A 26963-nucleotide genomic window follows, 5' to 3' on the forward strand; every position below is an offset into this window, starting at 1 on the left:
CAGAGTTTATTTTTTGGGGCTCCAAAATCACTGCAGATGGTGATTGCAGCCATGAAATTAAAAGACACTTACTCCTTGGAAGGAAAGTTATGACCAATCTAGACAGCATATTGAAAAGCAGAGACATTACTTTGCCAACAGAGGTCCATCTAGTCAAGGCTATTGTTTTTCCTGTGGTCATGTATGGGTGTGAGAGTTGGACTGTAAAGAGAGCTGAGCACCAAAGAATTGATGCTTTTGAACTGTGGTGTTGGAGAAGACTCTTGAGAGTCCCTTGGACTGCAAGGAGATCCAACCAGTCCATTCTGAAGGAGATCAGCCCTGGGATTTCTTTGGAGGGGATGATGCTGAAGCTGAAACTCCAGTACTTTGGCCACCTCATGAGAAGAGTTGACTCATGGGAAAAGACTCTGATGCTGGGAGGGATTGGGGGCAGGAGGAGAAGGGGATGACAGAGGATGAGATGGCTGGATGGCATCACTGACTCAATGGACGTGAGTCTGAGTGAACTCCAGGTGTTGGTGATGGACAGGAAGGCTTGGCGTGCTGCAATTCATGGGGTTGCAAAGAGTTGGACATGACTGAGTGACTGAACTGAACTGAACTGAATGGCTGAGTGGTTTTCCCTACTTTGTTCAATTTAAGCCTGAATTTTGCAATAAAGAGCTCATGATATGAGCCACAGTCAGCTCCAGGTCTTGTTTTTGCTAACTATATAGAGCTTCTCCATCTTCGGCTATAAACAATATAATCAATCTGATTTCTGCTCATCTCACGTCTGGTGACGTCCATGTGCAAAGTCATCTCTTGCATTGTTGGCAAAGGATGTTATGACTAGTGCATTCTCTTGACAAAACTCTTGTTATTCTTTGCCCTGCTTCATTTTTTATTCCAAGGTTAACCTTGCCTATTACTCCAGGTATCTATTTACTTTCTATTTTGTATTAGAATCCCCTATGATGAAAATGGCAGTTTGTTTTGGTGTTCAGGTCTAACAGATCTTGTAGTTTTTCATAGAACCATTCAGCTTCTTTGGCGTTAGTCGTTGAGGCACAGACTTGGATTAGTGTTATGTTGGTTTGTTTGCCTTGGAGATGAATTGATATCATCCTGTCATTTATGAGATTGCACTCAAGTACTGCATTTCAGATTCTTCTGTTGACTCTGAGGGTTACTCCATTTCTTCTAAGGGATTCTTGCCCACAGTAGTAGATATGTGTGTGTTAGTCACTCAGTCATGTCCATCTCTTTGCAAACCTATGGACTGTAGCCCACCAGGCTTCTTGGTCCATTGGGTTCTCCAGGCAAGAACACTGGAGTGGGTTGCCATTTCCTTCTCCAGGCAATCTTCCCAACCCAGGGATCGAACCTGGGTCTCCCATATTGCAGACAGATTCTTCACCCTCTGAGCCAAAGCAGATATAATGGTCCTATAAATTAAATGCACTCATTCCTGTCCATTTCAGTTCATTGATTCCTAAGATGTCAATGTTCACTCTTTCTATCTCCTGCTTGATCAGATCCAATTCACCTGGATTCATGGACCTAAGATTCCAGGTTCCTGTGCAATATTGTTCTTAAGAGCATTGGGCTTTAGTTTCACCACCAGACACATCCACAGTTGAGCATCATTTCTGCATTGGCCCAGCCACTTCATTCTTTCTGGAGCTATTTCTCCATTCCATCCCAGTAGCATATTGGACACCTGATCTGGGGTTCATTTTATGGTGTCATTTCCTTTTGCCTTTTATATTGTTCAAGGGATTCTCATGGCAAGAATACTAGAGTGGTTTGCCATTCCCGCCTCCAGTGGACCATGTCTGTCAGGACTCTTCACTATGACCCATCCATTTGTGGCCCAGCATAGCATAACTCATAGTTTTATTGAGTTACACAAGACCCTCTGTCATGGCGAGGCTGTGATCCATGAAGCCGAAGAAGTTTAGAGAAAACACTATTTCAAAAAAGGAAATGACTGGCATATAGAATGGCCTTAAAGATAGCTAAAGAAGATAAGAAGGAAACATTTGTTGAGTTGGTAAGAAGAAGGTGATAACAGAACCTCAGAAAAGAAGTTTTAGTTGATTGGTGGGAATAGATATCAGATTAGAGAAAGTAAAGTTTGGACAGGATGCAAGAATAATTAAAACAATTTATAAATTTTTCTTTCCTTAGTTTTTTTGAGATGTAGTTTAGAATAACGAATACTATCTAAAAGTAATGTATTTTAAAATATGTTTTATTAATGAAGGCAAAAAATGGTCATCTGTACATATAGGTAAGGACAGCCTGAGGCAGTAAGAATTATTGAGTTGAGAGGAGGCGATTAATGATGGTGAATAAAGCAGAGCTGATGCAGAGTCCTTGAGGAAAAAAAAGCCCTGGCGTCCAAACCGCAAAATAAAGTATTGGCCTTTGAGAACAGAGACTCTTCTTTCATTGTTACAGGAAGGACAATGGACAATTTAATTACTGATTCAATTTTCTGTGCTGATCCCTGGACAAGAAGATGAGGTATTTCCTATCGACTATTTTTCTTCCCCTCAGACTAACATAATGTCATTGCCTAAGAGTTAGAGAATAAAGAGCTAGAGTTTAAGGAAGAGAAAAGACAGTCATCACCTTGAAACCTGGAAAGTGATTTTACTGGGCAAAACAGGTATTTAAGTATGTTGAAAGATAAGTTGATTTCTATATTTTAAAGCAAATTTAAACTTAAATTTAAAATGAACTAATTAGTCCAGTTTTAGGATGTTTGCTATCATGTCCAGTTGCTTGGGTTGATGCATGGAGAATGTAAGTAGATAAAATGGTTATTTCTATATGCTTTCAGATTTGCCAGGTCAAAATAGTACAATGACTTGAGAGGAATGAGTGTTGTCATAATGAGTTTGGAAAATAAAATTATGATATCAATTACTTAAAAAAAGAGACATTAAATGTTCTACTTAAAGAATAAATCAATGTTGAATTTTATTTTATTTTATTTTTTTAATTTAAATTTGTTTATTTTAATTGGAGGCTAATTACTTTACAATATTGTATTGGTTTTGCCATACATTCAACATTCAATAAATAAATAAATAAAATGGAAAACAAAAGAATAAATCAATGGCTAATAAAACAAATTTAAGGGAGTCATATATTTTATTTTATAAAACAATATTGACTGAATACCTGGTTACTTTTAATGGTAGCAGGAATGTTTTTACTTAAACTCAATCTTAGTAATTGTTAACAAAAAAATTATTAGGATTTTTTCCTGTCCTGGCATGATTACTCATTTTTTTCCTCCAAAATTACTTATCATAGTTGTTGATTTATATTGAATTTCCATTGCTGATGCTGTTTGTCTAAACTAGCAACTGAGTCGCAGCAGTAAAGAAGCTGAGAGGGATATAAAGCATGCCTTCATTTAAACCAACTGAACTGGGTTTATACATCTATGGATACAAAGTAGATGAGAAAGAAATATTTTTAATGAGTTAACTAATAGTATTTTAGTCTTAAGGAGAGCTGCTTCAATGTACACATGGTAAAATGTGTCTTTGCGATGGGAAATAGCCATTCTTTAGCTTCTGCACTGAAATAGCCATTCTTTAGCTTCTGACTGAAACAACATCAGGGCATCCTGATAACTGGAAGCTTTGCATTTATCTGTAGTCACCACTCTTCGCATGGACAATCCTGTGCCAATGGCAGGCAAAGAAAGTAAAGAGGTTTTATCAAATGACTTCAAGGAGACTTTTCTATAACAAGTGAGTAACGGAGCAAAGGCAGGGGAAATCTTCCACAAGAACACTATAAATAAGAATATGTATAAAACATTACTATGGTGACTCTTAGATAAAACTGATAGATATTTTGAAGACAACTAATTTCTAGATATAAAATAGGTGGGGGTTTTTGCCATAATGTCTGAATTTTTAAAAAGAGAAATGTTCTAATTGAAAATTATCTCCTGAAGATTTAAATATATGAGTCATATAAAAAGTGCAATGTATTTTTAAAAAGTAATCTTCATTAACTTTTAGTTTATTACATTAAAATCAAGAAGTAGTGGAATACTGTTTTCACAAAGAATAAATCACTCAAACCAAAACAAGAATATTATTTGGCCACGAGATAGGCTTTTAACCATCCACCTCATGATTTCCTCAATCTCTGTGTTTTTGTGGGTCTGTGGTTAGTGTGTAATTGTAAGCAACTTTTACAATTCCATCTGTGGAGTCTAGAACCTATTCATAGGCGACTTCTAAAATAAATATTTTTGATCTTGACAGGATACTGCATACTGCCTGGACTTTGAAAAATTAATAGTAAATTTATAACCCAGGTAAGAAAATAGAATACATCAACTTAATGTTTGCACTCCAGTTTACCACTTTATAATTCAAATCCTTCTTAACATTTCTGCAGTTGGGTAGTTTCAAAACCTGTGGTAGAAATAAAGATAGGTTTTATTTAAATTTTATTTTTTAATCATCAATCCTCTTCCAACATTTTAAAAAGTCCTACACTTATGTCTCTTTAGGATAAAATGATTATTCCTAATCATAGCATTACACATGTGGGAACAGATATAAAGAGATAAGAATTGCTCAAGGTCATTGGCAGATGTATGATTAAGTGACAGCAAGCAACCACTGAATACAGAACATTAGACAGATGTCCAAACTGTAAAGAATATGAACATTTGCAAATTTAAACAAAAAGTGACTTTAAAAATCATTGTTTGCTAGTGAGAAAATAAAGGAAGCACATTATACATAAACAACATAAATATATTTAATATAAACAAAAGAATATTATAAATATATTTACTTAATTAACAATATAGTATTTACTATAAATAAATATAAATGTGTATCATCTGATTTTTATGACAATACTTTTTTAAAAACTGAGTTAGTTATAGAATGGCATGGTCTAAAGCTGGCTGACTCTTCTCAGATCGTGTGAGAATCTTAGGCTGTATTCCGACAGATTTGGAATCGAGTAAATATGACAAAAGAGAAAAGCACAAGAACCTACATATAAAAATGGCAAATTTCTATCATCAAGTAAATTATGGTCTTGGTAATATGAAGAAATGTAAGTAGATGTCTGTTACTGATACACTGTGCATACACATGCACAGTTGTAAGGGCATATAGCAAACATTTAAAGTGTAAGGCCTGTTAATGTTTCCCTGGCTCTTTGCTATATCAAGAGGAACAAAGTGAGTTTATTCTTTACCAAACCTGTGCTGAACAAGTCATGTAGGTTGTTTCAGTTAGGTCTAAGAAACGTCCTAGAAAATAATTCTTATTCTCCATTAAAAGAGAAGGAAACAGTCAACAGTACTGTATTGCTGAAAGCACAGAATTTGCAGAAGATGTATCTAAAACTGGTCTATATTTGTCATACTATCTCTACCTACTCATCCCTACCAAGAGACCTGTGAAATTTCACTGTTAATTATGAATGGAGAGTGGGGTTTGGGGATGAAATGGAGAGAGAGAGAAAAGAGATGAGAAGAGAGATGAGAAGGGAGACAGAATTGGTAATCTTCATGGAACAAAGTGAAAAGTCCAATAATAATGTTCCCTACACATATATTCTCCAGTAGCCAGAAAGACTTAGCATACTTCCACTCTAGTTTGAATCACCCTTTAGTTTGAATCACCACCAGGAAAATAATTTGGCACTGGGACAATCATTTTAGAAAACTCACATCCTCAATGCAACTGTTAATAGTATCATGGTGGGGCAAGGAGGAAAAGGTTCAAAATGAAGACTGTTTTCAGCATATGTCAAATTCTAACTGATAATCCACTTCAAATAGAGTCATGTTATTTCCTCCTCATTTCTCCTCCAATACTGCTTTGAATATTGAATTTTCTTGTGATAAGTCTTCCAAGTTAATGATCAAAGTGCACTTCATGAACCAAAATGACTTTAACTCAGCTTTTCAGTTAGTCTTCCTAGAATGTTCCCTGGGGAGTCAAATTTTCCTGACTCAAGATATTTCTATTCAAGGTATAAAACCGCTTTTGAGGGTAATAGCTAAGTAAACACTGGTATATTTTGGTTGATTGAATCTGCATGAATTATTTTTCATTAAATGCAAAATCTAATTCCAAGGGGAAGAAAATCTTGTTAATTGTTTTCATAAAGATGTGCCCCAGGGCAGCATTTAGTTTTTCACTGACCAAGGGTTTCCTAAAGCTTTTCAATTCTGTCAAATCATTGCTTGTTTATATTACTCATTGAAAATGAAAAAATAAATAAATAAAAAATAAAAATGACCTTTTATGAGGGGCATTTGTTAAGTATATTTTTCCTTCTAGCTAAAAACTTCTCAGTATGAATATTTACTCTAAAAGGAAAAGACACAAAAAGCAAGTAGACTTACCTGAATAGAACATTTACGAATTACCAATTTCAAATTATCTCTCTCTAGAAAAAGTTACTAGAACTCCCTGTTCAGTTTTCCTAACACTGGAGGAAAAAAAATGTCATCTGAAAAAAAAAAAAAAATCAGTGTTCTTTTGAGACAAAATACTCAGTTCACCACAGATACTTCAGACTCACAACATACACTCAGTATTTTTAAAAATGTGTTGCGTGGATTGGAAGAATCAATATAGTGAAAATGAGTATACTACCCAAAGCAATTTATAGATTCAATCCCTATCAAGCTACCAACCGGATTCTTCACAGAGCTAGAACAAATAATTTTACAATTTGTATGGAAATACAAAAAAACCTCGAATAGCCAAAGCTATCTTGAGAAAGAAGAATGGAACTGGAAGAATCAACCTGCCTGACTTCAGGCTGTACTACAAAGCCACAGTCATCAAGACAGTACGGTACTGGCACGAAGACAGAAATATAGATCAATGGAACAAAATAGAAAGCCCAGAGATAAATCCACGCACATATGGACACCTTATCTTTGACAAAGGAGGCAAGAATATACAATGGATTAAAGACAATCTCTTTAACAAGTGGTGCTGGGAAAACTGGTCAACCACTTGTAAAAGAATGAAACCAGAACACTTTCTAACACCATACACAAAAATAAACTCAAAATGGATTAAAGATCTAAACGTAAGACCAGAAACTATAAAACTCCTAGAGGAGAACATAGACAAAACACTCTCCAACATACATCACAGCAGGATCCTCTATGACCCACCTCCCAGAATATTGGAAATAAAAGCAAAAATAAACAAACGGGACCTAATTAAACTTAAAAGCTTCTGCACAACAAAGGAAACTATAAGCAAGGTGAAAAGGCAGCCTTCAGAATGGGAGAAAATAATAGCAAATGAAGCAACTGACAAACAACTAATCTCAAAAATATACAAGCAACTCCTACAGCTCAATTCCAGAAAAATAAACGACCCAATCAAAAAAGGGGCCAAAGAACTAAATAGACATTTCTCCAAAGAAGACATACAGATGGCTAACAAACACATGAAAAGATGCTCAACATCACTCATTATCAGAGAAATGCAAATCAAAACCACTGTGAGGTACCATTTCACACCAGTCAGAAATGCTGCAGTCCAAAAGTCTACAAGCAATAAATGGTGGAGAGAGTGTGGAGAAAAGGGAACCCTCTTACACTGTTGGTGGGAATGCAAACTAGTACAGCCACTATGGAGAACAGTGTGGAGATTCCTTAAAAAACTGGAAATAGAACTGCCTTATGATCCAGCAATCCCACTGCTGGGCATACAAACTGAGGAAACCAAAATTGAAAGAGACACGTGTACCCCAATGTTCATTGCAGCACTGTTTATGATAGCCAGGACATGGAAGCAACCTAAATGTCCATCAGCAGATGAATGGATAAGAAAGCTGTGGTACATATACACAATGGAGTATTATTCAGCCATTAAAAAGAATACATTTGAATCAGTTCTAATGAGGTGGATGAAACTGGAGCCTATTATACAGAGTGAAGTAAGCCAGAAAGGAAAACATCAATATAGTATACTAACGCATATATATGGAATTTAGAAAGATGGCAACAATAACCCTGTATACGAGACAGCAAAAGAGAAACTGATGTATAGAACAGTCTTTTGGACTCTGTGGGAGAGGGAGAGGGTGGGATGATTTGGGAGAATGGCATTTAAACATGTATAATATCATACATGAAAAGAGTTGCCAGTCCAGGTTCGATGCATGGTACTGGATGCTTGGGGCTGGTGCACTGGGATGACCCAGAGGGATGGTATGGGGAGGGAGGAAGGAGGAGGGTTCAGGATGGGGAACACATGTATACCTGTGGTGGATTCATTTCGATATATGGCAAAACCAATACAATATTGTAAAGTTAAAATATAAAATTAAATTTAAAAAAAGAAATAAAAAAAATGTGTTGCAAGAGAGAATTGAATGAACCATTATTTATTAAAACTAAGAATGATTTTTATTCATGGTTAAAGATCTAGGGCAAGGATACAAAGCAAACTGATTATTCCACTTCTGTAATCTCAAGGAAATTATTTTGTGCACATACCCATGCACACTCACATACTCACTAGAGAATCAGGTGAAAATACTGTTACAGTTATATTTTAAGTTCAATCTTTTCTCTTGACCAAAGTTTAGATTTTGTAGTATAACATCACTTTTATAAGCTGCCTTTATTTTTACTATGGTCTAGAAGTTTTCTATTGTAAAATGGATCGATCTTACTCCAGCTTACAAAATTACTCCAAAACGGACTTGATTCCTTCAACCTTTCTACTTAAAATGTCACTAAAGCTTGCATGACCAGGGCAGGATGTACTTTTGCTCCAGTATATACTCCTTGCATACCTTATTGTGTTTCCTAATTGAGAAAAATTGTCAGAGGCTGACCTGAGTGTTTCTACTAATAAAAACTGAAGTCAGGAATTCAAGTGACCTTAGCTTTCTTGCAAATGTCCTTCAAATATTAAAGTAGAAAATCTTCTGGAGCTTCAACAGTGGTGCACTCGAGTGGTTATTTCTATATCCCAGAGTCAACCACAGAGACTAAGAGATATATTATACGCTTCATAAAATAAATAGAATATTCAGACATCATGTTAGTAACATTAACATAGTCTATAAATACTCAATTGCAAAGACATTGTAACTAAATGTCAAAATATAAAATTTCAAAATGAATTTATCATTCTCTCCATGAGAGAATTTTTCAATTTATTTATTTTTTGATGAGTTTAGTTGAATTCCCGTTTCATGAAATTTATCTTATTCTTGAGTGATAGCAAAAAGTGAGTGCAGCACTTATGGGCTGCACATAGGGAGCAAATATATGGGCATTTTCACTATCTCTTTATCTGAATTTCAAATTCCTTAAATGAATGGAAGCCATGTATATGTTTTAGAGTAACTGACCTCAGACATTGAACAAAAAGCTATTTTACCTCCCAGTGAAAAGTTAGCAGGATTTAGTGAAAGCTATCCTAGGTTGAAAGAGATTCACTGTACAGGTCTTACATAACATTAATTCAGGATTTTACATTAACACAGTATTATTAAACCATTTGAAACAATTTTCTGAACTTCAGTTTTCTCATCAGTAAAGTGAGGTGCATTTTAGGGATTCAATAACGATTCACTAGTTTGCTTTGTAAATGGATTCCATGTGTTTGTTGGCTTCCCTGGTGGCTCAGCAGTAAAGAATCGCCCTGCATTGTAGGGGCATAGGTTCAAGACACTAGTTTCATTCTATGTTGGGAAGATCCCCTGGAGAAGGAAATGGCAACCCACTACAGTATTCCTGCAAGAAAAATCCCATGGACAGAGGAGATTGGCAGGCCACAGTTCATAGCGTCACAAGAGTTGGACATGGCCTAGTGACTAAACCACCACCCTGTGTTTGTAAAAAGCAGAACATGCATTGTTACTTTGTGAGAAATGATCTTAGTACCAGAAAAAAATGACAGCTGCAAATTATTGAGAAACATCCAAATACTGAGTGTTGAGTGTTCACCAAATTATATAGATTAGGCAAAGAATCCACCTGCAATCCAGGAGACCCAGGTTCAATCCCTGGGTTGGGAAGATCTCCTGGAGAAGGAAATAGCAAGCCACTTCAGTATTCTTGCCTGGGAAATCCATGGACAGAGGAGTCTGGTTATCTATAGTCCACAGAGTCATAAGAGTCAGACACAACTTAGCAACAAAACCACCATCATCAAATTTTTCATATAATGAGATGTTATACAATTGATAAAATTCTCATCTTTTAAAATGTGTATCAGAAAACCATAGGATCTTACAAACTAGTAAATATAAATATTGAATCCAAACTCTGTCCTGTTTAATCTTAACAGTATATTCTAATAACAAAAATAGAATCTTCAATTCATTGAAATAATCTATGTTTGTGTAGAAAAACTGGGATGTATGTCAGGGAAACTGAGTTAAGCTATTAGAAATGGGAAAACAATTGAAATATCTGAAGAATAATTTAAATACTAATGTGACTGGTTACCTGTAAGGAATGAATGGGGGTGGGGTAGGGTTATGCCACATCTCCTAATTTATTTTTTTTTAATACAATCTTGATTTTGAAAATTTTCCATTGTTTAACAAACTCAAAGAGAAAAAAAAAACAAAACAACATTAAAATCAAAAAGTTTGGGAGACAATCCTAAAAGTTGAACAAAAACAGAAACAACTCAACCAAAATGTATTTTAAATGAATAATATAACCACACTGAAAAGTGAGGGGGAATAAAGAGGTAGCTCAAGTACATTTTGGACACATTACTTGGAATATATGAGCTCAGGAAAAACAAACACCAGAAATACTGAACTCTAGTTAGTAGACTTCTTTTATACAAAGACAGAGATTAGCAATACTGAAACTAATCATTTTATACATTTTAAGCCCGTTCAAACACATAGATATATTACAGACAATGAGAACCAGCTTTGTCAGAGAAGGAAGTTACAGTGTGGGGAAAAAAAGGAAAGAAAAAACCATGTCTTATGTTGGAATTTGGTTTATTCTATGTTTTAAAGTATTAGGAGAGTTATATATAGAAGTAGACGTGTGTGTGGTACATGTGTCTGGCACTTGGTTTCCTAAATCTATCAGCTAAGAAGACTAAGAAGCAAGGAAAGAACAGAAGCAATGTGTACATAGTACTCAGATTTTGGTTTCTAAATACTATTCTCCACAAAATGGAAACTATGAGGAAATGCCTCAATCCAAAGATGTGGCTGAAAAATAAGATAATCTTGGAATATCACAATGAGTCAGAAAACAAGAAAATATTCAGCTAGACTAAAACAAATTATGATGATGTGTCAAAGCAAAAGGAACCAGCTTGAAAAGGCTTAAGCTAGTGAAATGTGGAACAATTTGAGGTTGAAAATACATAATGACAGTAAAGGATTATAATCTAGCAATAAAACGATTCAAGGATTCACACTGATATAAAAAAAAAAAAAAAGATGAATAATAGATGGTTCAGTTCAGTTCAGTCGCTCAGTCATGTCCGAATCTTTGCGATACCATGAACCGCAGAACGCCAGGCCTCCCTGTCCATCACCAACTCCTGGAGTTCACTCAGACTCACGTCCATAGAGTCAGTGATGCCCTCCAGCCATCTCATCCTCTGTCATCCCCTTCTCCTCCTGCCCCCAATCCCTCCCAGCATCAGAGTCTTTTCCCATGAGTCAACTCTTCACATGAGGTGGCCAAAGTACTAGAGTTTCAGCTTTAGCATCATTCCTTCCAAAGAACACCCAGGGCTGATCTCCTTCAGAATGGACTGGTTGGATCTCCTTGTAGTCCAACCAGTTCAAACACCACAGTTCAAAAGCATCAAAAAAAAAAAAAAAGCTCAGCTTTCTTCACAGCCCAACTCTCACATTTATACAAGACCACTGGAAAAACTATAGCCTTGACTAGATGGACCTTTGTTGGCAAAGTAATGTCTCTGCTTTTCAATATGCTATCTAGGTTGGTCATAACTTTTCATAACTAAAAGATAGATAAAGAAAGGAAAGCTCCACCTTATGAAAGAACACCAACTATTAAACTTAGACAATGATAGAATTGGAAAATAAATCCCTATTTGTCAACCATGGTAATAATAAATGAATCAAAAACAAGTTATCATAGATCATAGATACTAAAACTTGTTGGAGAAAGTCTGAGGAATATTAAGATATTTACATAATTTTAAAATATCTCTCTAAAGGATATCTATTAATTAAAAAGGATAAAATAGTAACACCACAGTTAAAAACAACCCTGGCAAAAAGCAACTTAACCACGTATTAAAGTTAATGTATCCAACATTTTAACACATTAATATTTTGTGCTTATTGATATGAGGCACCAAGAAAGATACAACATCTGTTGTATTCCTGTTGCCAAAGTATATAACCTGAATCTAATCAAGAGATAAAATAATTTTTATCATCAGATAAGACGAAACTGACAGACATTCCACAAAATAACTAGACTAAATTTCTTGCAAATGTCACTGTCCAAAATATAAAGAAAGATTCAGGAACTGTGTCAGACCAAAGGAAAATAAAGACATGACAAATGAATGTGATTCATAACCTTAGTTTACTTTTGCTACAAAGAATATTATTTGAACAATTGGAAAAATCCAATTATGAATTTTGGCTTAAATAACAATATAGAATCAATATTAAATTTCCTGATTTTGATGATTATACTATGATGATATAATAGAATGTCCATGTTCTTATAAAATAAGCACTTTAGTGTGTAGGGGTAAAGAGTCATCAAAATAGACATAAATAGATACTCCCAAAGAAAGTATACAAAAGATAATGTGTATATAGCAATATATTAACACTTGGAAAAAATGTATGAGGAATACAGGGATTTTTTAAGTACCATTCTTACAAGTTTTCTCTAAGTCTGAACTTACATTAGTATATAATACTCTTTGAAATTAGCTATTATAAACAGTGCTGCAATGAACATTGGGGTACACGTGTCTCTTTCCCTTCTGGTTTACTCAGTGTGTATGCCCAGCAGTGGGATTGCTGGATCATAAGGCAGTTCTATTTCCAGTTTTTTAAGGAATCTCCACACTGTTCTCCATAGTGGCTGTACTAGTTTGCATTCCCACCAACAGTGTAAGAGGGTTCCCTTTTCTCCACACCCTCTCCAACATTTATTATTTGTAGAATTTTGGATCGCAGCCATTCTGACTGGTGTGAAATGGTACCTCATAGTGGTCTTGATTTGCATTTCTCTGATAATGAGTGATGTTGAGCATCTTTTCATGTGTTTGTTAGCCATCTGTATGTCTTCTTTGGAGAAATGTCTGTTTAGTTCTTTGGCCCATTTTTTGATTGGGTCATTTATTTTTCTGGAGTTGAGCTGTAGGAGTTGTTTGTATATTTTTGAGATTAGTTGTTTGTCAGTTGCTTCATTTGCTATTATTTTCTCCCATTCTGAAGGCTGTCTTTTCACCTTGCTGATAGTTTCCTTTGATGTGCAGAAGCTTTTAAGGTTAATTAGGTCCCATTTGTTTATTTTTGCTTTTAGTTCCGATATTCTGGGAGGTGGGTCATAGAGGATCCTGCTGTGATGTATGTCAGAGAGTGTTTTGTCTATGTTCTCCTCTAGGAGTTTTATAGTTTCTGGTCTTATGTTTAGATCTTTAATCCATTTTGAGTTTATTTTTGTGTATGGTGTTAGAAAGTGTTCTAGTTTCATTCTTTTACAAGTGGTTGACCAGTTTTCCCAGCACCACTTGTTAAAGAGATTGTCTTTAATCCATTGTATATTCTTGCCTCCTTTGTCAAAGATAAGGTGTCCATATGTGCGTGGATTTATCTCTGGGCTTTCTATTTTGTTCCATTGATCTATATTTCTGTCTTTGTGCCAGTACCATACTGTCTTGATACCTGTGGCTTTGTAGTAGAGCCTGAAGTCAGGTAGGTTGATTCCTCCAGTTCCATTCTTCTTTCTCAAGATTGCTTTGGCTATTCGAGGTTTTTTGTATTTCCATACAAAATGTGAAATTATTTGTTCTAGCTCTGTGAAGAATACTGTTGGTAGCTTGATAGGGATTGCATTGAATCTATAAATTGCTTTGGGTAGTATACTCATTTTCACTATATTGATTCTTCCAATCCATGAACATGATATATTTCTCCATCTATTAGTATCCTCTTTTAGCCAGGACATGGAAGCAACCTAGATGTCCATCAGCAGATGAATGGATAAGAAAGCTGTGGTACATATACACAATGGAGTATTATTCAGCCATTAAAAAGAATTCACTTGAATAAGTTCTAATGAGGTGGATGAAACTGGAGCCTATTATACAGAGTGAAGTAAGCCAGAAGGAAAAACACCAATACAGTATACTAACGCATATATATGGAATTTAGAAAGATGATGACAATAACCCTGTGTACGAGACAGCAAAAGAGACACTGATGTACGGAACAGTCTTATGGACTCTGTGGGAGAGGGGGAGGGTGGGAAGATTTGGGAGAATGGCATTGAAACATGTAAAATATCATGTATGAAATGAGATGCCAGTCCAGGTTCAATGCAGGATACTGGATGCTTGGGGCTAGTGCACTGGGACGACCCAGAGGGATGATATGGGGAGGAAGGAGGGAGGAGGGTTCAGGATGGGGAGCACATGTATACCTGTGATGGATTCATTTTGATATTTGGCAAAACTAATACAATTACGTAAAGTTTAAAAATAAAATAAAATTAAAAAAAATATATCAAAGAGGAAAGGAACATCTTGAGAATTAAAAAAAAAAAAAAATGAAATTAGCAATAATGAATTTCAAACTTCTCATCTTGAAAATTTATGATGATTTCAAAGATTCCCTGCAAATGTAACATTCTCTAATTCAATAAAACACTTAATCAAGATAAGTCTTCATGGTAGCTTACTTCACATCAAGCATGATTCTTAAAGCTTAATTTTAAAATTAACTTTACACCATACCAGCTGTAATCTAGCAGGATCTCTGGATTTAGAAAACTCATTTTTCATCATAATAAGATACATGCTGGGCCTAAATGTCATTAGACAAAACATGTTTATCTGCTGCCTTGTTAAGTGTTTAATATTGCCTTAAAAATCAATGAAATTCACCATAACTCACTGTCTTTTATTTTCCCAATTCTTATTGTTTTGAGGAAGCTTATGTGATGATTGTCATAAGTAGAAAAAAAAAAAAACAAATTAAATGGAGGTGATATGATATGCTTTTTTTTTTCTTGAGTTTTATCTGTCCATAGAAAGACTATTTTCATTCTCAACTTATCTTTAGAGCCTTTGGGTATGTTTGTGAACAAGGCTTTTTTTTTTTTTTAATATACTGTTTGGGTGTTTTCAGATTGCTTCATTAATTCAGGGTTTGAAAAATTTAGAAGACAAATTTCATTATTTTCTTAATACTGCTGCTCAAAGTGAGTTGGCTTTATGTGAAACTATAATTGTTGAAATTAATTGGTAATTTTAAAAGAAAAGAAGTATATAGGCATCATTTATCCTTGGAGGAGGAAATTAGATAAAGAAAACATAAACTATAGAATAACTTAAGTAAGTACATTTTAAAGATCTTACTGGCTTTATTCAATGATTCCTGAGTCAGGAAGAATCCAGTATGGCAGAAAGAAAGGAGCTAGAAGGGGTGTACAAAATGAAAGACTTTTGTAGAGAGAAGGCAGTGAGAATAAAGAAATCATGCTACACAAAATAGCTGCTCGGTTATTACAAAATCACTTTCTTTTAAAGTATGGCAGGGGTCTATCAGGCAGATTACCTAGCCAGTGCTGAATCTGCAATTCCTGATTGACTGGTTTAAGATTCCATTTCTGAGAGAGACAAAATTAAAAGTCTTAATTTGGTGACTTGGGATTCAGCAAAACCAACTCCATTTTAGCCATGCTGTCTTGTTTAAACCAGAGCTTACAATTAGCTCTTTTGGTTGTTATTTAGTCGCTAAGTCCTATCTGACTCCTTTGTGATATCATGGACTGTATACCACCAGGCTGCTCCTCTGTCAATGGAATTTCCCAGCTAAGAATAGTAGAGTGGGTTGCCATTTCATTCTCTATGGGTTTTTCCCAACCCAGGGATCGAACACACATCTACTGCATTAGTGGAGAGATTGTTTACTACTGAGTCACCTGGGAAGACTTTTAGGGGAAAGGATAACATTTTTTAAATTAAGAATTTGGAACACAAAATATATGTGTATATCTAGTTGTTTGATGTCTTTACATTTTTTTTTTCCAATTTAACACATCTCCTTACTTGTTTTATTCAAAGGGTCAACTGAGTACATGAGAATACTATAGTGGAATGTTTACTAATGACAAATGATGAAAGAATATAAAAATTCAGGATATGCTCTCATTAAGAGAACAAATAAGCTTAGAGAAAATACTTTCTTCATTCTTGAGTGAAATACATACACAGTGTTCTCCATAAATTATCTTTTATTCATGCTCAATTTTGATTGGGTTCAGAGTCTAAAATAAAATTGTTTTGCAGCATTTAAGATAGCATATGTGTCTTAAAGCTCAACATTTTTGCAAAGTCCTTTAGAAGCAATAGCCCAGCAGTATCTTAGATGATATCCAATAGATTAGAAAATAGAAGAGGACATTTCTGATACATCAGTGGTGCTAGTGAGGAAAATAGGGAAGCAGACCATAGCAGAGACTCAGAGAGAGTAACAAACAGATCAAAACTAAAGAGGATCCCAAGAAGTCAGTTTTGCATTGGTATTTTTTTTTTTCTTTTCCTTTCTTTTTTATGTCTCTGTGGCAATTTTCATTTTCTCTGGACAGATTATGTTTTTTAACATTAAACAACTTCCTCTAGCATACTGTTTCACTTTCTTAGCACCAACAGAAAGCTGAATTAAAATCTGTATGAAGGACTGAGAGCTTTCGTGGTGACTTAGATGGTAAGGAATCTGCCTACTATGTTGGAGACCTGGGCTTGATCCCTGGGTTGGGAAGATCCCCTGGAGAAGGAAATGGCTACCAACTGTAGTATTCTTGCCCATAAATCTTAATATACTGCATGTTGGTAGCAGAATATTATGCAGTATATTTTAAACGAAGTTTCATTGCTTATGCCAATTCATCTGATCTGAAAACCTGGAAGTTGGCTCTAAGAATTTTGGTCAATTTCTTGAGCCAATTACCAGGGTTTTATCAGTCATGGTTCTCCAATGTTAAAAATATTTTCACAGGTAACCTACTTAAATGATTGTAAATGTAAATCTCAAGTATAACATACCTTCACAATAGCACATAGACCAGGGTTTGATCAAGCAACTGGGCACCATAGCCTTGCCAAGTTGACAAAACTCACCATCACATTGGTGATTGGGCAATATTCTTAATGAAGTCCTGCCAAAGATATTTCAGGAGCCCATTGACAAAGATCCTTTCCTTGACCAAATTCTAGCAAGAATCCTGTGAGGCTCTTTTTGACTAGACTCAAATTTGGCCTACAAATATTTGGACAAAATACTAATACAGTTTCTAACAACTCAAGGCTGTATCCCTAAGATGATCCTAGCTTCCTTTTAAGTGCCTGGCTGAGAAAATCCAGGACTCCTCCCCACTTCCTGCCCTATATCTTCTGGTTTTTCCAGCTATCACTGAAGATATGACCTGACTCTCAGTCTCTGTAGGAAGGTAGGAACCTAAGCTGATAAGGTCCAGTTAGCAAATCCACATGAGTATCACACAGCCCAACCCTCTTTCGCATCTTCTGTAGTTTTCCATATTACTAACTCTATTGAATTCTAGTTCATCCAACTCCCTATTCCCTTATCTTCTCTATAAAACTCCTAGTAACCTCTGCGCAAATCAAAGTTGAGTTCAGTTCACCTTATATTTTGGGGGGATTTTTTTGCTATTTCAATAGCATATCACTGATTAAAAATCTGGTCTTACTACTTGAGCTAGTTGTCTGACTTTGTTTATCTCTGACTTCATTCTCCTTTCTAGAAAAAAAACATTAAGAAAATAATGGCAGAAATATAATTAAATGTAGTTGAATTATATTATAATATTAATATTACTAATTAATCAATGAGTCAATTAATATAATATGGAGACTGCTTATAATGAAACTAGGAAAAATTAAATTTGTTAAGATGGTGTTAATTAAACAAGGAGACCATTAACCTGAGTTGGCTCTAATGTCTTGAAAGTTTATGTAAGCAAACCAAAATCCAAATGACTAAATGCAAAGTTATGAAATCAAAACCTTAAGACAACTAATCCCAAACAGCCAACTAGATTTAAACCACATCCAACTGATAATGTTGTTTTTACTGAACTCAGGCTCAGCTACTCACCACTCAAAAGCCAAAAATTCAAGGGGCAAGTGTCAGGAAAAATGAAAGCTGTTTTAATCAGAAAAGCTGGAAATCTGGGCAGAAGGTGGACTCTTGCCCTGAGACCAGCCCCAAAGATCTCCTCAGCCATGACAGTTTTTAAAGGAGAAAAAGAGGGAAGACTCTCAGGGAATAATGGAAGCAGGAGGTTGGATTCTGCTTCATTCTCCCCTGCATGCTGACAGTCTGACTCTTCTTCAGATGTTATCTTGCCTGCATGGTTTACCTGCAGGATTACTAACAGGGATGTTAGAGGGAGAGAGCTCGTCATTTTTTAATTACTCATTTCCTCATTGTTACTTCTTTTTATGTAGGCAAAGAATCAACAGGTTAGGCAAGGCATGGTGTGCATTCAGGAAAGCATATGTCACATGTTAGGTTAAACCACTTAGTGATCTCACTTCTATAATTAGGTTCTTTAATGTTAGAGGGACACAGAAAAAGGCAAGCAGGAAAGGGGCAAAAGAGCTGCTTTCAGTGTCCATTTATATGGGATTAGGGGTGAAGTGACTGAACTGAACTGAGGGGTGAAAGTGCTCTGTAACTTCTTCACGCTGACATCCGTTCTGTTCAGTTCAGTCGCTCAGTCATGTCAGACTCTTTGCGACCCCATGAACTGCAGCAATCCAGGCCTCCCTGTCCATCACCAACTCCCGAGGTCCACCCAAACTCATGTCCATTGAGTCAGTGATGTCATCCAACCACCTCATCCTCTGTCGTCCTCTTCTCCTCCTGCCCTCAATCTTTCCCAGCATCAGGGTCTTTTCAAATGAGCCAGCGCTTCTCATCAGGTGGCCAAAGTATTGGAGTTTCAGCTTCAACATCAGTCCTTCCAATGAATACCCAGGACTGACCTCCTTTAGGATGAACTGGTTGGATCTTCTTTCAGTCCAAGGAACTCTCAAGAGTCGTCTCCAACACCACAGTTCAAAAACATCAATTCTTCAGCGCTCAGCTTTCTTTATAGTTCAACTCTCACATCCATACATGACTCCTGGAAAAACCATAGCCTTGACTAGAGGGAACTTTGTTGACAAAATAATGTGTCTGCTTTTGAATATGCTGTCTAGGTTGGTCATAACTTTCCTTCTAAGGAATAAGTGTCTTTTAATTTCATGGCTGCAGCCACCATCTGCAGTGATTTTGGAGCCCAGAAAAATAAAGTCAGCCACTGTTTCCACTGTTTACCCATCTATTTGCCATGAAGTGATGGGGCTGGATGCCCTGATCTTAGTTTTATGAATGTTGAGCTTTAAGCCAACTTTTTCACTCTCCTCTTTTCACTTTCATCAAGAGGCTCTTTAGTTCTTCTTCACTTTCTCCCATAAGGGTGGTGTCATCTGCATATCTGAGGTTATTGATATTTATCCTGGCAATCTTGATTCCAGCTTGTGCTTCATCCAGCCCAGAGTGCTGGCATAGGTCACTGCATTCTCAGAGTGGAAGATGACAACAAGGGTCTGTAGCATCTCTTTGCTGACAGTTTTAGTTTCCCAGTTACATACATGAGCAAGGCAAGCCACAATTTACTTTGTCAGTTTCAGCTACTCAGAAGTTACATGTCTATAATCAGAGGAAGTACTCCTGTCTGCACAAACTTCCATAAGTTGGGAGCATATACCCAAAGGTTAAAGTGAACAAAATAATACTGCTTTAAACTGAAAGATTACTAAATGACACTTAATTGAAGTGTGTAGTTTTCAATCCTGAATATCACCATCTATCTTCTATCATTTGGAGTAAGAAGGACAGAACAATATTAGATTTTTTAAAAATAAATAAACCTTTTAAGCATGTTACTTATATTTGAATACATTTTACCCCTGCCATAAGAGAATATCCAAGCTTTTTAAATCTTTAGTCTGAAAATATTCTAACTTATAATCTAATACTTAACTCTCTCCACATCCCACTAAGAAGTCATTTTAGAGTATTTTTAAAAGATAAAACATCTTAATCATCAGAGAAATCCATGGCTGAGTTATTTATAGACAAAAATATACAAGTAAAAGAAAGTTGTATTTTTCTAAGAATTTGTCCATTTCTTCCACGTTGTCCATTTTATTGGAATATAATTGTTGATAGTAGTCTCTTATGATCCTTTGTATTTCTGTGTTGTCTGTTGTGATCTCTCCATTTTCATTTCTAATTTTATTGATTTGATTTTTCACCCTTTGTTTCTTGATGAGTCTGGCTAATGGTTTGTCAATTTTATTTATCCTTTCAAAGAACCAGCTTTTGGCTTTGTTGATTTTTGCTATGGTCTCTTTTGTTTCTTTTGCATTTATTTCTGCCCTAATTTTTAAGATTTCTTTCCTTCTACTAACCCTGGGGTTCTTCATTTCTTCCTTTTCTAGTTGCTTTAGGTGTAGGGTTAGGTTATTTATTTGACTTTTTTCTTGTTTCTTGAGGTATGCCTGTATTGCTATGAACATTCCCCTTAGGACTGCTTTTAAAGTGTCCCACAGGTTTTGGGTTGTTGTGTTTTCATTTTCATTAGTTTCTATGCAAAGTTTGATTTCTTTTTTGATTTCTTCTGTGATTTGTTGGTTATTCAGCAGCGTGTTGTTCAGCCTCCATATGTTGGGATTTTTAATAGTTTTTCTCCTGTAATTGAGATCTAATCTTACTGCATTGTGGTCAGAAAAGATGCTTGGAATGATTTCAATTTTTTTGAATTTACCAAGGCTAGATTTATGGCCCAGGATGTAATCTATCCTGGAGAAGGTTCCATGTGCGCTTGAGAAAAAGGTGAAATTCATTGTTTTGGGATGAAATGTCCTATAGATATCAATTAGGTCTAACTGGTCTATTGTATCATTTAAAGTTTGTGTTTCCTTGTTAATTTTCTGTTTAGTTGATCTATCCATAGGTGTGAGTGGGGTATTAAAGTCTCCCACTATTATTGTGTTATTGTTAATTTCTCCTTTCATACTTGTTAGCATCTGTCTTACATATTGCGGCACTCCCGTGTTGGGTGCATATATATTTATAATTGTTCTATCTTCTTCTTGGATTGATCCTTTGATCATTATGTAATGACGATCTTTGTCTCTTTTCACAGCCTTTGTTTTAAAGTCTATTTTATCTGATATAAGTATTGCTACTCCTGCTTTCTTTTGGTCCCTATTTGCATGAAAAATCTTTTTCCAGCCCTTTACTTTCAGTCTGTATGTGTCCCCTGTTTTGAGGTGGGTCTCTTGTAGACAACATATGTAGGGGTCTTGTTTTTGTATCCATTCAGCCTGTCTTTGTCTTTTGGTTGGGGCATTCAACCCATTTACGTTTAAGGTAATTACTGATAAGTATGATCCCGTTGCCATTTACTTTATTGTTTTGGGTTCGAGTTTATATACCGTTTTTGTGTTTGCTGTCTAGAGAATATCCCTTAGTATTTGTTGGAGAGCTGGTTTGGTGGTGCTGAATTCTCTCAGCTTTTGATTGTCTGAGAAGCTTTTGATTTCTCCTTCATACTTGAATGAGATCCTTGCTGGGTACAATAATCTGGGCTGTAGGTTATTTTCTTTCATCACTTTAAGTATGTCTTGCCATTCCCTCCTGGCTTGAAGAGTTTCTATTGAAAGATCAGCTGGTATCCTTATGGGAATTCCCTTGTGTGTTATTTGTTGTTTTTCCCTTGCTGCTTTTAATATTTGTTCTTTGTGTTTGATCTTTGTTAATTTGATTAATATGTGTCTTGGGGTGTTTCGCCTTGGGTTTATCCTTTTTGGGACTCTCTGGGTTTCTTGGACTTGGGTGATTATTTCCTTCCCCATTTTAGGGAAGTTTTCAACTATTATCTCTTCAAGTATTTTCTCATGGTCTTTCTTTTTGTCTTCTTCTTCTGGGTCCCCTATGATTCGAATGTACCCCAATGTTCATCACAGCACTGTTTATAATAGCCAGGACATGGAAGCAACCTAGATGCCCATCAGCAGATGAATGGATAAGAAAGCTGTGGTACATATACACAATGGAGTATTACTCAGCCATTAAAAAGAATACATTTGAATCAGTTCTAATGAGATGGATGAAACTGGAACCTATTATATACAATGAAGTAAGCCAGAAAGAAAAACACCAATACAGTATACTAACGCATATATATGGAATTTAAAAAGATGGTAACAATAACCCTGTGTACGAGACAGCAAAAGAGACACTGATGTATAGATCAGTCTTATGGATTCTGTGGGAGAGGGAGAGGGTGGGATGATTTGGGATAATGCCATTTAAACATGTATAATATCATGTATGAAACAAGTCACCAGTCCAGGTTCGATGCACGATACTGGATGCTTGGGGCTGGTGCACTGGGATGACCCAGAGGGAGGGTATGGGGAGGGAGGAGGGAGGAGGGTTCAGGATGGGGAACACATGTATACCTGTGGTGGATTCATTTCGATATTTGGCAAAACTAATACAATTATGTAAAGTTTAAAAATAAAATAAAATTTAAAAAAATTAAATTAAATTAAAAAAAAGAAAAAGAAAAAAAAAAGTAAAAGAAAGCCCACATCACTTCATTGTTATGATGTAAGATCTAGACAACTAGGCTCTGTTGTAGACCATTTTCTACTTTTGTTCAGTTAAATTTGGTTTTTCTTTCACTAGTGAAAAATCTATTGTTCTTAATGAAAAGATAGGGTAAAGAATTGAACATAAGTATTCTGCTTGTTAAATCATCAAAAATCAAAAGGACTGCCTCTGTCAGTGCTAATGTTTTCATATGACCAAGCATTAATATAACAGAAAGATATTACAAAAGTTTTTACCCAAATCTGTAATTATCATCTTAAAGATTATTAATCATGTATTTACAAAATAACGGAAATTCTTATCACACAAAAAGGGATGGAAATATAGCATAATTGCTGTTAAGTCTTTCATGCAACAATAGCTGTATTAAAGCAAGTTTTATGGAAAAATTTATATTGAGAAACTAGAATCTTAGTTTGTAAGCTGAACATTGGTAATTATGTCTCAGCTTTACAAGGCCCATATTTCCATATTAGTACCAGAAGAGGCTTAAAGACATCATGGACTATACAGTCCATGGAATTCTCCAACCAGAATACTGGAGTGTATAGCCTTTCCCTTCTCCAGGGGATCTTCCTGACCCAGGAATCGAACTGGGGTTTCCTGCATTGCAGGTGGATTCTTTACCAGCTGAGCCACCAGGGAAGCCCATCAAATCCATAGAGTTTTCAATAATTTGAAAATTCTATGATTTTCAAACTCTTTCAGGTAAAAGAATCAGGCTTGAAATATTTAATTTTTTTATTTTCTAAACATCAATAAAAAAAATAATTAAAATGTAAAAAAAAAAAGAGTGTATCTGAAGTGATTACCTTTTTAACTTCATTATTTAGCTGATGACTTTAGCCACTTTATAATGTTGCTAGGCAGACTCTAAGGCAACTCTAATGAGATTAAAAACAATAATATTCACTATGTCAACAATAACCCATATTAGCAATACTGAACATAAAAAGATTATCTAAATTCCTGGGAGAGATTAAAGAGATATCTGGCTATTAGAACAAACAAAAATATTGTATGAAACAAACAAAAGTATGAGGAGGAAACAACCAAATATACAACAAACCTAAATAATAATAAAGAAAACTAGATATGAAGAATAATAATGTTTCAAACTGTACAGTGCTTTGTTTCTTGTATAGGTTTAGAAGTTTGACAACAGAAAAATAATGAAAATATCTAATTTGTCTTTTGGGCACTTAAAAAAAATAAAACAAAGGGATTTATTTCATGTTTTTCTATAACTCATATATGCTACCAAGAGGGATCAAAAACTACTTTCATTTCCTGCTTGTCTACATTATCTTAGCAATCTAACATACTGTAGTAATTTTCTGATAAAATATTTCTTATTTAAATCAACTTAAAAACAACTGTCAACATGAATCCATATGAGAAAGATTAGGTTCTGCATTTGTGAACATGGTTTTAGATAAGATTTTTGGAACATACACATAATTTGGGAGCAAATCAGACTCTGGGATCGTGCTTAGGAGGGATCCTGGGTCTTTTCCCCAAACTTCAAGTTGGAGAAGCATTACAGTCAACTGGCAGAATACTTTCTAATTCACTTGAATGACTGAACAGATAACTGGAAAAAACAAGATTTATTCCTTCACACTATACAGCATTATATTTATTTAGAGAATAAAGTTAGTTTCCTCATAACTTCGAACAAATTCAACCTATTAAACTTGAGCAACACAATACAAAGTTTTATTATCAAGTTTATGTTAAAAAAAGGAAGAAACTGTGATCATTTCCTGAATCTTAATTGCAAAAGCATTATCCTTTTATATGAAACAAGTATGAAGAATGATGTTTAGTTTTAGCATCTTTAATGCTCACTAGAGGTGAACTTTTATACTTAAACCTCTAAAATTTTCTGAGTCAATGGTCTTACAGAAAGCTAACTATGATAAGTTCATATTCCTAAAATATTTTAATTCAGATTACAGATATGGGAGCTAGGTTCTGAGTTTACAAGTGAATGCAATTAAATATATCTATTACCTTCTGTTCAAGAAAGTTGCATTGGGATAAATTGTGCCTTCTATAGTAAACACAATAATTCCATAAACTTAAAAAATAATTTAGGTTCTTTATGCTGTTAGGTTGTAAGTAGTAAAAAAGTTATAGGAATTAAAACTGTAATTTGCTTATAAACAGTCAATCCTAACAGATTTATATTTTCCCTCTGTTCCTAAGCTACTAGTTTTCAGTCTCTCCTATGCATATTGACATTCCCTTCCTCATAGTGCCAAGCAGTCTGATTTCCTAGCACATTTTAATAGCATGGACTACATCAAGCAGTAGGTCATAAAACACAGATAGAATTGTTGTTAGGGATGGGGCCAAGGCATAATTCTCAAACTATTTTATCCTCCCTAATGTGGAGAAGTGTGTAAAATTGTGAGCCTTCCTATATTTGGTGCAATAAACTAAGCTTCTCAGAAATTACACTGATGAAATGCTGATAAATAGGATTGTCAACATCTTCACTTACTTCATAAACATATTTATTAAACATCTATTTTGTGATCAGTTCAATTCAGTTCAGTTGCTCAGTTGTGTCCGACTCTTTGCGACCCCATGAACCACACAATCCAGGCCTGCCTGTCCGTCACCAACTCCCGGAGTTCACTCAGACTCACGTCCATAGAGTCAGTGATGCCATCCAGCCATCTCATCCTCTGTTGTCCCCTTCTCCTCTTGCCCCCAATACCTTTCAGCATCAGGATCTTTTCCAGTGAGTCAACTCTTCCCATGAGGTGGCCAAAGTACTGGAGTTTCAGCTTTAGCATCATTCCTTCCAAACAGCACCCAGGGCTGATCTCCTTCAGAATGGACTGGTTGGATCTCCTTGCAGTCCAAGGGACTCTCAAGAGTCTTCTCCAACACCACAGTTCAAAAGCATCAAAAAAAAAAAAAAAAGCTCAGCTTTCTTCACAGTCCAACTCTCACATCCATACATGACCACAGGAAAAACCATAGCCTTGACTAGATGGACCTTTGTTGGCAAAGTAATGTCTCTGCTTTTGAATATGCTATCTAGGTTGGTCATAACTTTCCTTCCAAGGAGTAAGTGTCTTTTAATTTCATGGCTGCAGTCACCATCTGCAGTGATTTTAGAGCCCCCCAAAAATAAAGTCTGACACTGTTTCCACTGTTTCTCCATCTATTTGCCATGAAGTGATGGGACCTGATGCAATGATCTTAGTTTTCTGAATGTTGAGCTTTAAGCCAACTTTTTTCACTCTCCTCTTTCACTTTCAGTGATCAATTATGAGATGAATAAAGTAGAAGAAATCTCAGACATTATGAAACTTACACATTAATAGTTCCTAGATACAAGATTTTTATAAAAAATAACAATGTACTTTTCTTGTTCTTCAGAAGTTCAAATTATTAAAATAGGAGCTAAGAACTTACTGATAGAAAGCATTTGAATAATATAACTATGCAATATGTAATTAAGAAAATATGTAATTATATATAGTTACAAACAGTGTTAGTACACAGAAAAACAGATCAGTATGAGTTCAAAGAGTTAGGAAAGATAGTCTCAAAAAGTAAAAACTGAGAATCAGTACATGTTTGCACTTTAAACAGCAATAACAAAATGAATGCACACATATTTATCAGCATAAGGAAGAATCTAAGCAAAATAACATATAGGGAAACACATTTGGCACAAATAATGAATGAATAAAGTGCCTCATTGGACTATGACAATTTCATATGTTTAATTAGATGTATGACTATGGGAGAGGGGCCAGGCCCAGATAATTAGCTTCCTTAGAGGTAAAAGCACATTTAATAAATCAGATCAGATCAGTCACTCAGTCGTGTCCAACTCTTTGTGACCCCATGAATCGCAGCACACCAGGCCTCCCTGTCCATCACCAATTCCCAGAGTTCACTCAGACTCACATCCATCGAGTCAGTGATGCCATCCAGCCATCTCATCCTCTGTTGTCCCCTTCTCCTCCTGCCCCCAATCCCTCCCAGCATCTGTCTCTTTG

Source organism: Bison bison, unplaced genomic scaffold, assembly GCF_000754665.1.
Source record: "Bison bison bison isolate TAMUID 2011002044 unplaced genomic scaffold, Bison_UMD1.0 scf7180017864136, whole genome shotgun sequence".
In the NCBI taxonomy this organism is placed as follows: Eukaryota; Metazoa; Chordata; class Mammalia; order Artiodactyla; family Bovidae; genus Bison; species Bison bison.